Consider the following 11,573-nt stretch of genomic DNA (forward strand, 5'->3'; position numbering starts at 1 on the left):
TCTGTTTTACTTGGTGTCAGTGTATCTCTTTGTTACTTGGTGTCAGTGTATGTCTTTGTTACTTGGTGCCAGTGTCTGTCTGTGTTAGTGGGTGGCAGTGCATGTCTTTGTTATTTGGTGTAGGTGTATGTCTTTGTGACTTGGTGTCAGTGTATGTGTGTGTTTCTTGGTGTCAGTGTATGTCTTTGTTACTTGGTGTCAGTGTATGTCTTTGTTAACTGGTGTCAGTGTATGTCTTTGTTTTTTGGTGTCAGTGAGTGTCTGTGTAACTGGGTGTCAGTGTATGTCTTTGTCACTTGGTGTCAGTGCGTGTCTATGATACTGGGTGTCAGTGTTTGTTTTTGTTACTTGGTGTCAGTGTTTGTCTTTGTTACTGGGTGTCAGTGCATGTCTGTGTTACTGGGTGTCGGTGCTTGTCTTTGTTACTTGGTGTCAGTGTGTGTCTTTGTTACTTGGTGTCAGTGTACGTCTTTGTTACTTGGTGTAAGTATATGTCTTTGTTACTTGGTGTCAGTGCGTGTCTGTGTTACTGGGTGTCAGTGTTTGTCTTTGTTACTTGATGTCAGTGTTTGTCTTGGTTACTTGGTGTCAGTACGTGTCTGTGTTACTGGGTGTCAGTGTTTGTCTTTGTTACTTGGTGTCAGTGTTTGTCTTTGTTACTTCGTGTCAGTGTATGTCTGTGCTACTGGGTGCCAGTGTATGTCTTTGTTACTTGGTGTCAGTGTTTGTCTTTGTAACTTGGTGTCAGTGTTTGTCTTTGTTACTTCGTGTCAGTGTATCTCTGTGTTACTCGGTGGCAGTGTATGTCTTTGTTACTTGGTGTCAGTGTTTGTCTTTGTTAATTGGTGTCAGTGCATGTCTTTGTTAATTGGTGTCAGTGTATGTCTTTGTTAATTGGTGTCAGTGTATGTCTGTGTTACTTGGTGTCAGTGTCTGTCTTTGTTACTTGGTGTCAGTGTGTGTCTGTGTTACTTGGTGTCAGTGTATGTCTTTGTTACTCGGTGTCAGTGCGTGTCCCTGTTCCTGGGTGTCAGTGTTTGTCTTTGTTACTTGGTGTCAGTGTGTGTCTGTGTTAATTGTTGTCAGTGTATGTCTTTGTTACTGGGTGTCAGTGTATGTCTTTGTTAATTGGTGTCAGTGTGTGTCTTTGTTACTGGGTGTCAGTGCATGTCTGTTTTACTTGGTGTCAGTGTATCTCTTTGTTACTTGGTGTCAGTGTATGTCTTTGTTACTTGGTGTCAGTGCATGTCTTTGTTACTTGTTGTAAGTGTGTGTCTTTGTCACTGGGTGTCAGTGTATGTCTGTGTTACTTGATGTCAGTGCGTGTCTGTGATACTTGGTTTCAGTGTGTGTCTTTGTTACTGGGTGTCAGTGTATGTCTTTGTTACTTGGTGTCAGTGTATGTCTGTGTTACTTGTTGTCAGTGTATGTCTTTGTTACTTGGTGTCAGTGTGTGTCTGTGTTACTTGGTGTCAGTGTATGTCTTTGTTACTTCGTGTCAGTGTATGTCTTTGTTACTTGGTGTAAGTGTATGTCTTTGTTACTTGGTGCCAGTTTCTGTCTGTGTAAGTGGGTGGCAGTGCATGTCTTTGTTATTTGGTGTAGTTGTATGTCTTTGTGACTTGGTGTCAGTGTATGTGTGTGTTTCTTGGTGTCAGTGTATGTCTTTGTTACTTGGTGTCAGTGTATGTCTTTGTTAACTGGTGTCAGTGTATGTCTTTGTTACTTGGTGTCAGTGAGTGTCTGTGTTACTGCGTGTCAGTGTTTGTCTTTGTTACTTGGTGTCAGTGCGTGTCTATGTTACTGGGTGTCAGTGTTTGTTTTTGTTACTTGGTGTCAGTGTTTGTCTTTGTTCCTGGCTGTCAGTGCATGTCTGTGTTACTGGGTGTCAGTGTTTGTCTTTGCTGCTTGGTATCAGTGAATGTCTTTGTTACTTGGTGTCAGTGTGTGTCTGTGTTACGTGGTGTCAGTGTTTGTCTTTGTTACTTGGTGTCAGTGCGTGTCTGTGATACTGGGTGTCAGTGTATGCCTTTGTTACTTGGTGTCAGTGTATGTCTTTATTACTTCGTGTCAGTGAATGTCTGTGATACTGGGTGTCAGTGTATGTCTTTTTACTTGGTGACAGTGTTTGACTTTGTTACTTGGTGTCACTGTTTGTCTTTGTTACTTCGTGTCAGTGTGTGTCTTTGTTACTTGGTGTCAGTGTTTGTCTTTGTTACTTGGTGTCAGTGTGTGTCTGTGTTACGTGGTGTCAGTGTGTGTCTTTGTTACTTGGTGTCAGTGTGTGTCTTTGTTACTTGGTGTCAGTGTCTGTCTTTGTTACTTGGTGTCAGTGTTTGTCTTTGTTACTTCGTGACAGTGTATGTCAGTGATACTGGGTGTCAGTGTATGCCTTTGTTACTTGGTGTCAGTGTATGTCTTTATTACTTCGTGTCAGTGCATGTCTGTGATACTTGGTGTCAGTGTATGTCTTTTTACTTGGTGTCAGTGTTTGACTTTGTTACTTGGTGTCAGTGTTTGTCTTTGTTACTTCGTGTCAGTGTTTGTCTTTGTTACTTGGTGTCAGTGTCTTTCTGTGTTCCTGGGTGTCAGTCTTTGTCTTTGTTACTTGGTGTCAGTGTGTGTCTGTGTTACTTGGTTTCAGTATATGTCTTTGTTACTGGGTGTCAGTGTATGTCTTTGTTACTTGGTGTCAGTGTGTGTCTTTGTTACTGGGTGTCAGTGTCTGTCTGTTTTACTTGGTGTCAGTGTATGTCTTTGTTACTTGGTGTCAGTTGGTGTCTTTGTTACTGGGTGACAGTGTATGTCTGTGTTACTTGGTGTCAGTGTATGTCTTTGTTACTGGGTGTCAGTGTATGTCTTTGTTACTTGGTGTCAGTGTATGTCTTTGTTACTTGGTGCCAGTGTCTGTCTGTGTTAGTGGGTGGCAGTGCATGTCTTTGTTATTTGGTGTAGGTGTATGTCTTTGTGACTTCGTGTCAGTGTATGTCTGTGTTTCGCGGTGTCAGTGTATGTGTTTGTTACTTGATGTCTGTGTATGTCTTTGTTAACTGGTGTCAGTGTATGTCGTTTGTTACTTGGTGTCAGTGAGTGTCTGTGTTACTGGGTGTCAGTGTATGTCTTTGTTACTTGGTGTCAGTGCGTGTCTATGTTACTGGGTGTCAGTGTTTCATTTTGTTACTTGGTATCAGTGAATGTCTTTGTTACTTGGTGTCAGTGTGTGTCTGTGTTACTTGGTGTCAGTGTTTGTCTTTGTTACTTGGTGTCAGTGTGTGTCTTTGTTACTTGATGTCAGTGTGTGTCTGTGTTACTTGGTGTAAGTATATGTCTTTGTTACTTGGTGTCAGTGCGTGTCTGTGTCACTGTGTGTCAGTGTTTGTCTTTGTTACTTGGTGTCAGTGTTTGTCTTTGTTACTACGTGTCAGTGTATGTCTGTGATACTGGGTGTCAGTGTATGTCTTTGTTACTTGGTGTCAGTGTATGTCTTTACTACTTCGTGTCAGTGCATGTATGTGATACTGGGTGTCAGTGCATGTCTTTTTACTTGGTGTCAGTGTTTGTCTTTGTTACTTGGTGTCAGTGTGTGTCTGTGTTACTTGGTGTCAGTGTATGCCTTTGTTACTTGGTGTCAGTGTTTGTCTTTGTTACTTGGTGTCAGTGTATGTCTGTGATACTGCGTGTCAGAGTATGTCATTGTTACTTGGTTTCAGTCTTTGTCTTTGTTACTTGGTGTCAGTGTGTGTCTGTGTTACGTGGTGTCAGTGTATGTCTTTGTTCCTCGGTGTCAGTGCGTGTCTGTGTTCCTGGGTGTCAGTGTTTGTCTTTGTTACTTGGTGTCAGTGTGTGTCTGTGTTACTTGGTGTCAGTGTATGTCTTTGTTACTGGGTGTCAGTGTTTGTCTTTGTTACTTGGTGTCAGTGTATGTCTTTGTTACTTGGTGCCAGTGTCTGTCTGTGTTAGTGGGTGGCAGTGCATGTCTTTGTTATTTGGTGTAGGTGTATGTCTTTGTGACTTCGTGTCAGTGTATGTCTGTGTTTCGCGGTGTCAGTGTATGTGTTTGTTACTTGATGTCTGTGTATGTCTTTGTTAACTGGTGTCAGTGTATGTCGTTTGTTACTTGGTGTCAGTGAGTGTCTGTGTTACTGGGTGTCAGTGTATGTCTTTGTTACTTGGTGTCAGTGCGTGTCTATGTTACTGGGTGTCAGTGTTTCATTTTGTTACTTGGTATCAGTGAATGTCTTTGTTACTTGGTGTCAGTGTGTGTCTGTGTTACTTGGTGTCAGTGTTTGTCTTTGTTACTTGGTGTCAGTGTGTGTCTTTGTTACTTGATGTCAGTGTGTGTCTTTGTTACTTGGTGTAAGTATATGTCTTTGTTACTTGGTGTCAGTGCGTGTCTGTGTCACTGTGTGTCAGTGTTTGTCTTTGTTACTTGGTGTCAGTGTTTGTCTTTGTTACTACGTGTCAGTGTATGTCTGTGATACTGGGTGTCAGTGTATGTCTTTGTTACTTGGTGTCAGTGTATGTCTTTACTACTTCGTGTCAGTGCATGTATGTGATACTGGGTGTCAGTGCATGTCTTTTTACTTGGTGTCAGTGTTTGTCTTTGTTACTTGGTGTCAGTGTGTGTCTGTGTTACTTGGTGTCAGTGTATGCCTTTGTTACTTGGTGTCAGTGTTTGTCTTTGTTACTTGGTGTCAGTGTATGTCTGTGATACTGCGTGTCAGAGTATGTCATTGTTACTTGGTTTCAGTCTTTGTCTTTGTTACTTGGTGTCAGTGTGTGTCTGTGTTACGTGGTGTCAGTGTATGTCTTTGTTCCTCGGTGTCAGTGCGTGTCTGTGTTCCTGGGTGTCAGTGTTTGTCTTTGTTACTTGGTGTCAGTGTGTGTCTGTGTTACTTGGTGTCAGTGTATGTCTTTGTTACTGGGTGTCAGTGTTTGTCTTTGTTACTGGGTGTCAGTGTATGTCTGTTTTACTTGGAGTCAGTGTACGTCTTTGTTACTTGGTGTCAGTGTGTGTCTTTGTTACTGGGTATCAGTGTATGTCTGTGTTACCTGGTGTCAGTGTATGTCTTTGTTACTGGGTGTCAGTGTATGTCTTTGTTACTTGGTGTCAGTGCATGTCTTTGTTACTTATTGTCGCTGTGTGTCTTTGTCACTGGGTGTCAGTGCATGTCTGTGTTACTTGGTGTCAGTGTGTGTCTGTGTTACTTGGTTTCAGTGTGTGTCTTTGTTACTGGGTGTCAGTGTATGTCTTTGTTACTTGGTGTCAGTGTATGTCTGCGTTACTTGTTGTCAGTGTATGTCTTTGTTACTTGGTGTCAGTGTGTGTCTGTGTTCCTTGATGTCAGTGTATGTCTTTGTTACTTGGTGTCAGTGTATGTCTTTGTTAATTGGTGTAAGTGTGTGTCTTTGTTACTTGGTGTAAGTGTATGTCTTTGTTACTTGGTGTCAGTGTATGTCTGTGTTACTTGGTGTCAGTGCATGTCTTTGTTAATTGGTGTCAGTGTATGCCCTTGTTAATTGGTTTCAGTGTATGTCTGTGTTAACTAGTGTCAGTGTATGTCTTTGTTACTAGGTGTCAGTGAGTGTCTGTGTTACTGGGTGTCAGTGTATGTCTTTGTTACTTGGTGTGAGTGCGTGTGTATGTTACTGGGTGTAAGTGTTTGTTTTTGTTACGTGGTGTCAGTGTTTGTCTTTGTTACTGGGTGTCAGTGCATGTATGTGTTACTGGGTGTCAGTGTTTGTCTTTGTTACTTTGTGTCAGTGTGAGTCTTTATTACTTGGTGTCAGTGTTTGTCTTTGTTTCTTCGTGTCAGTGTATGTCTGTGATACTGGGTGTCAGTGTATGTCTTTGTTACTTGGTGACAGTGTATGTCTTTATTACTTCGTGTCAGTGCTTGTCTGTGATACTGGGTGTCAGTGTATGTCTTTTTACTTGGTGTCAGTGTATGTCTTTGTTACTTGGTGACAGTGTATGTCTTTATTACTTCGTGTCAGTGCTTGTCTGTGATACTGGGTGTCAGTGTATGTCTTTTTACTTGTTGTCAGTGTGTGTCTGTGTTACTTGGTGTCAGTGCATGTCTTTGTTAATTGGTGTCAGTGTATGTCCTTGTTAATTGGTGTCAGTGTATGTCTGTGTTACTTGGTGTCCGTGTATGTCTTTGTTACTTGGTGTCAGTGTGTGTCTGTGTTACTGGGTGTCAGTGTATGTCTGTTTTACTTGGTGTCAGTGTATAACTTTGTTACTTGGTGTCAGTGTGTGTCTTTGATACTGGGTGTCTGTGTATGTCTGTGTTACTTCGTGTCAGTGTATGTCTTTGTTACTGGGTGTCAGTGGATGTCTTTGTTACTTGGTGTCAGTGTATGTCTTTGTTACTTGGTGTCAGTGAGTGTCTTTGTCACTGGGTGTCAGTGTATGTCTGTGTTACTTGGTGTCAGTGTGTGTCTGTGTTACTTGGTTTCAGTGTTAGTCTTTGTTACTGGGTGTCAGTGTATGTCTTTGTTACTTGGTGTCAGTGTATGTCTGTGTTACTTGGTGCAAGTGTATGGATTTGTTACTTCGTGTCAGTGTGTGTCTGTGTTTCTTGGTGTCAGTGTATGTCTTTGTTACTTCGTGTCAGTGTCTGCCCTGGTTACTTGGTGTAAGTGTATGTCTTTGTTACTTGGTGCCAGTGTCTGTCTGCGTTACTGGGTGGCAGTGCATGCCTTTGTTAATTGGTGTAGGTGTATGTCTTTGTTACTTGGTGTCAGTGTATGTCATTGTTACTTGGTGTCAGTGTGTGTCTTTGTTACTGGGTGTCAGTGTATGTCTGTTTTACTTGGTGTCAGTGTATGTCATTGTTACTTGGTGTCGGTGTATGTCTGTGTTACTTGGTATCAGTGTACGTCTTTGTTACTTGGTGTCAGTGTGAGTCTTTGTGACTTGGTGTCAGTGTATGTCTTTGTTACTTGGTGTCAGTGCGTGTCTGTGTTACTGGGTGTCAGTGTTTGTCCTTGTTACTTCGTGTCAGTGTATGTCTGTGATACTGGGTGTCAGTGTATGTCTTTGTTACTTGGTGACAGTGTATGTCTTTATTACTTCGTGTCAGTGCTTGTCTGTGATACTGGGTGTCAGTGTATGTCTTTTTACTTGGTGTCAGTGTTTGTCTTTGTTACTTGGTGTCAGTGTTTGCCTTTGTTACTTCGTGTCAGTGTATGTCTGTGATACTGCGTGTCAGTGTATGTCATTGTTACTTGGTGTCAGTGTTTGTCTTTGTAACTTGGTGTCAGTGTTTGTCTTTGTTACTTCGTGTCAGTGTATGTCTGTGTTACTGGGTGTCAGTGTATGTCTTTGTTACTTGGTGTCAGTGTTTGTCTTTGTTACTGGGTGTCAGTGTTTGTCTTTGTTACTGGGTGTCAGTGTATGTCTTTGTTACTTGATGCCAGTGTTTGTCTTTGTTACATGGTGTCAGTGTTTGTCTTTGTTACTGGGTGTCAGTGTATGTCTTTGTTACTTGGTGTCAGTGTTTGTCTTTGTTACTGGGTGTCAGTGTATGTCTTTGTTACTTGGTGCCAGTGTTTGACTGCTTGACTTTGTTACTTGGTGTCAGTGCATGTCTTTGTTAATTGGTGTCAGTGTATGTCCTTGTTAATTGGTGTCAGTGTATGTCTGTGTTACTTGGTGTCCGTGTATGTCTTTGTTACTTGGTGACAGTGTGTGTCTGTGTTACCTGCTGTCAGTGTATGTCTGTTTTACTTGGTGTCAGTGTATAACTTTGTTACTTGGTGTCAGTGTGTGTCTTTGATACTGGGTGTCTGTGTATGTCTGTGTTACTTCGTGTCAGTGTATGTCTTTGTTACTGGGTGTCAGAGGATGTCTTTGTTACTTGGTGTCAGTGTATGTCTTTGTTACTTGGTGTCAGTGAGTGTCTTTGTCACTGGGTGTCAGTGTATGTCTGTGTTACTTGGTGTCAGTGTGTGTCTGTGTTACTTGGTTTCAGTGTTAGTCTTTGTTACTGGGTGTCAGTGTATGTCTTTGTTACTTGGTGTCAGTGTATGTCTGTGTTACTTGGTGCAAGTGTATGCCTTTGTTACTTCGTGTCAGTGTGTGTCTGTGTTACTTGGTGTCAGTGTATGTCTTTGTTACTTCGTGTCAGTGTCTGCCTTTGTTACTTGGTGTAAGTGTATGTCTTTGTTACTTGGTGCCAGTGTCTGTCTGCGTTACTGGGTGGCAGTGCATGTCTTTGTTAATTGGTGTAGGTGTATGTCTTTGTTACTTGGTGTCAGTGTATGTCATTGTTACTTGGTGTCAGTGTGTGTCTTTGTTACTGGGTGTCAGTGTATGTCTGTTTTACTTGGTGTCAGTGTATGTCATTGTTACTTGGTGTCAGTGTATGTCTGTGTTACTTGGTATCAGTGTACGTCTTTGTTACTTGGTGTCAGTGTGTGTCTGTGTTACCTGGTGTCAGTGTATGTCTGTGTTACTGGGTGTCAGTGTATGTCTTTTTTACATCGTGTCAGTGTATGTCTGTGATACTGGGTGTCAGTGTATTTCTTTGTTACTTGGTGTCAGTGTTTGTCTTTGTCACTTCATGTCAGTGTATGCCTGTGATACTGGGTGTCAGTGTCTGTCTTTGTTACTTGGTGTCAGTGTTTGTCTTTGTTACTTCGTGTCAGTGTATGTCTGTGTAACTATGGTTCAGTGTCTGTCTTTGTTACTTGGTGTCAGTGTATGTCTTTGTTACTTCGTGTCAGTGTATGTCTGTGATACTGGGTGTCAGTGTATGTCTTTGTTACTTGGTGTCAGTGTTTGTCTTTGTAACTTGGTGTCAGTGTTTGTCTTTGTTACTTCGTGTCAGTGTATGTCTGTGTTACTGGGTGGCAGTGTATGTCCTTGTGACTTGGTGTCAGTGTTTGTCTTTGTTACTTGGTGTCAGTGTTTGTCTTTGTTACAGGGTGTCAGTGTATGTCTTTGTTAATTGGTGTCAGTGTATGTCTTTGTTAATTGGTATCAGTGTATGTCTGTGTTACCTGGTGTCAGTGTATGTCTTTGTTACTTGGTGTCAGTGTGTGTCTGTGTTACTTGGTGTCAGTGTATGTCTTTGTTACTTGGTGTCAGTCCATGTCTTTGTTATTTGGAATCAGTGTATGTCTGTGTTACTTGGTGTCAGTGCATGCCTTTGTTACTTGGTGTCAGTGTGTGTCTGTGTTACTTGGTGTCAGTGTATGTCTTTGTTACTCGGTGTCAGTGCGTGTCCCTGTTCCTGGGTGTCAGTGTTTGTCTTTGTTACTTGGTGTCAGTGTGTGTCTGTGTTATTTGGTGTCAGTGTATGTCTTTGTTACTGGGTGTCAGTGTATGTCTTTGTTACTTGGTGTCAGTGTTTGTCTTTGTTACTTGGTGTCAGTTTATGTCTTTGTTACTGGGTGTCAGTGTATGTCTTTGTTACTTGGTGTCAGTGTGTGTCTTTGTTACTGGGTGTCAGTGTATGTCTGTGTTACTTGGTGTCAGTGTATGTCTTTGTTACTGGGTGTCAGTGTATGTCTTTGTTACTTGGTGTCAGTGTTTGTCTTTGTTACTTGGTGTAAGTGTATGTCTTTGTTACTTGGTGCCAGTGTCTGTCTGTGTTAGTGGGTGGCAGAGCATGTCTTTGTTATTTGGTGCAGGTGTATGTCTTTGTGACTTGGTGTCAGTGTATGTGTGTGTTTCTTGGTGTCAGTGTATGTCTTTGTTACTTGGTGCCAGTGTTTGACTGCTTGACTTTGTTACTTGGTGTCAGTGCATGTCTTTGTTAATTGGTGTCAGTGTATGTCCTTGTTAATTGGTGTCAGTGTATGTCTGTGTTACTTGGTGTCCGTGTATGTCTTTGTTACTTGGTGTCAGTGTGTGTCTGTGTTACTGGGTGTCAGTGTATGTCTGTTTTACTTGGTATCAGTGTATAACTTTGTTACTTGGTGTCAGTGTGTGTCTTTGATACTGGGTGTCTGTGTATGTCTGTGTTACTTCGTGTCAGTGTATGTCTTTGTTACTGGGTGTCAGTGGATGTCTTTGTTACTTGGTGTCAGTATATGTCTTTGTTACTTGGTGTCAGTGAGTGTCTTTGTCACTGGGTGTCAGTGTATGTCTGTGTTACTTGGTGTCAGTGTGTGTCTGTGTTACTTGGTGTCAGTGTATGTCTGTGTTACTGGGTGCAAGTGTATGCCTTTGTTACTTCGTGTCAGTGTGTGTCTGTGTTACTTGGTGTCAGTGTATGTCTTTGTTACTTCGTGTCAGTGTCTGCCTTTGTTACTTGGTGTAAGTGTATGTCTTTGTTACTTGGTGCCAGTGTCTGTCTGCGTTACTGGGTGGCAGTGCATGTCTTTGTTAATTGGTGTAGGTGTATGTCTTTGTTACTTGGTGTCAGTGTATGTCATTGTTACTTGGTGTCAGTGTGTGTCTTTGTTACTGGGTGTCAGTGTATGTCTGTTTTACTTGGTGTCAGTGTATGTCATTGTTACTTGGTGTCAGTGTCTGTCTGTGTTACTTGGTATCAGTGTATGTCTTTTTTACATCGTGTCAGTGTATGTCTGCGATACTGGGTGTCAGTGTATTTCTTTGTTACTTGGTGTCAGTGTTTGTCTTTGTCACTTCATGTCAGTGTATGCCTGTGATACTGGGTGTCAGTGTCTGTCTTTGTTACTTGGTGTCAGTGCATGTCTTTGTTAATTGGTGTCAGTGTATGCCTTTGTTACTTGGTGTCAGTGTGTGTCTGTGTTACTTGGTGTCCGTGTATGTCTTTGTCACTTGGTGTCAGTGTGTGTCTGTGTTACTGGGTGTCAGTGTATGTCTGTTTTACTTGGTGTCAGTGTATAACTTTGTTACTTGGTGTCAGTGTGTGTCTTTGATACTGGGTGTCTGTGTATGTCTGTGTTACTTCGTGTCAGTGTATGTCTTTGTTACTGGGTGTCAGTGGATGTCTTTGTTACTTGGTGTCAGTGTATGTCTTTGTTACTTGGTGTCAGTGAGTGTCTTTGTCACTGGGTGTCAGTGTATGTCTGTGTTACTTGGTGTCAGTGTATGTCTGTGTTACTTGGTTTCAGTGTTAGTCTTTGTTACTGGGTGTCAGTGTATGTCTTTGTTACTTGGTGTCAGTGTATGTCTGTGTTACTTGGTGCAAGTGTATGCCTTTGTTACTTCGTGTCAGTGTGTGTCTGTGTTACTTGGTGTCAGTGTATGTCTTTGTTACTTCGTGTCAGTGTCTGCCTTTGTTACTTGGTGTAAGTGTATGTCTTTGTTACTTGGTGCCAGTGTCTGTCTGCGTTACTGGGTGGCAGTGCATGTCTTTGTTAATTGGTGTAGGTGTATGTCTTTGTTACTTGGTGTCAGTGTATGTCATTGTTACTTGGTGTCAGTGTGTGTCTTTGTTACTGGGTGTCAGTGTATGTCTGTTTTACTTGGTGTCAGTGTATGTCATTGTTACTTGGTGTCAGTGTATGTCTGTGTTACTTGGTATCAGTGTACGTCTTTGTTACTTGGTGTCAGTGTGTGTCTGTGTTACCTGGTGTCAGTGTATGTCTGTGTTACTGGGTGTCAGTGTATGTCTTTTTTACATCGTGTC

The sequence above is a fragment of the Heterodontus francisci genome, unplaced genomic scaffold, assembly GCF_036365525.1.
Source record: "Heterodontus francisci isolate sHetFra1 unplaced genomic scaffold, sHetFra1.hap1 HAP1_SCAFFOLD_61, whole genome shotgun sequence".
In the NCBI taxonomy this organism is placed as follows: Eukaryota; Metazoa; Chordata; class Chondrichthyes; order Heterodontiformes; family Heterodontidae; genus Heterodontus; species Heterodontus francisci.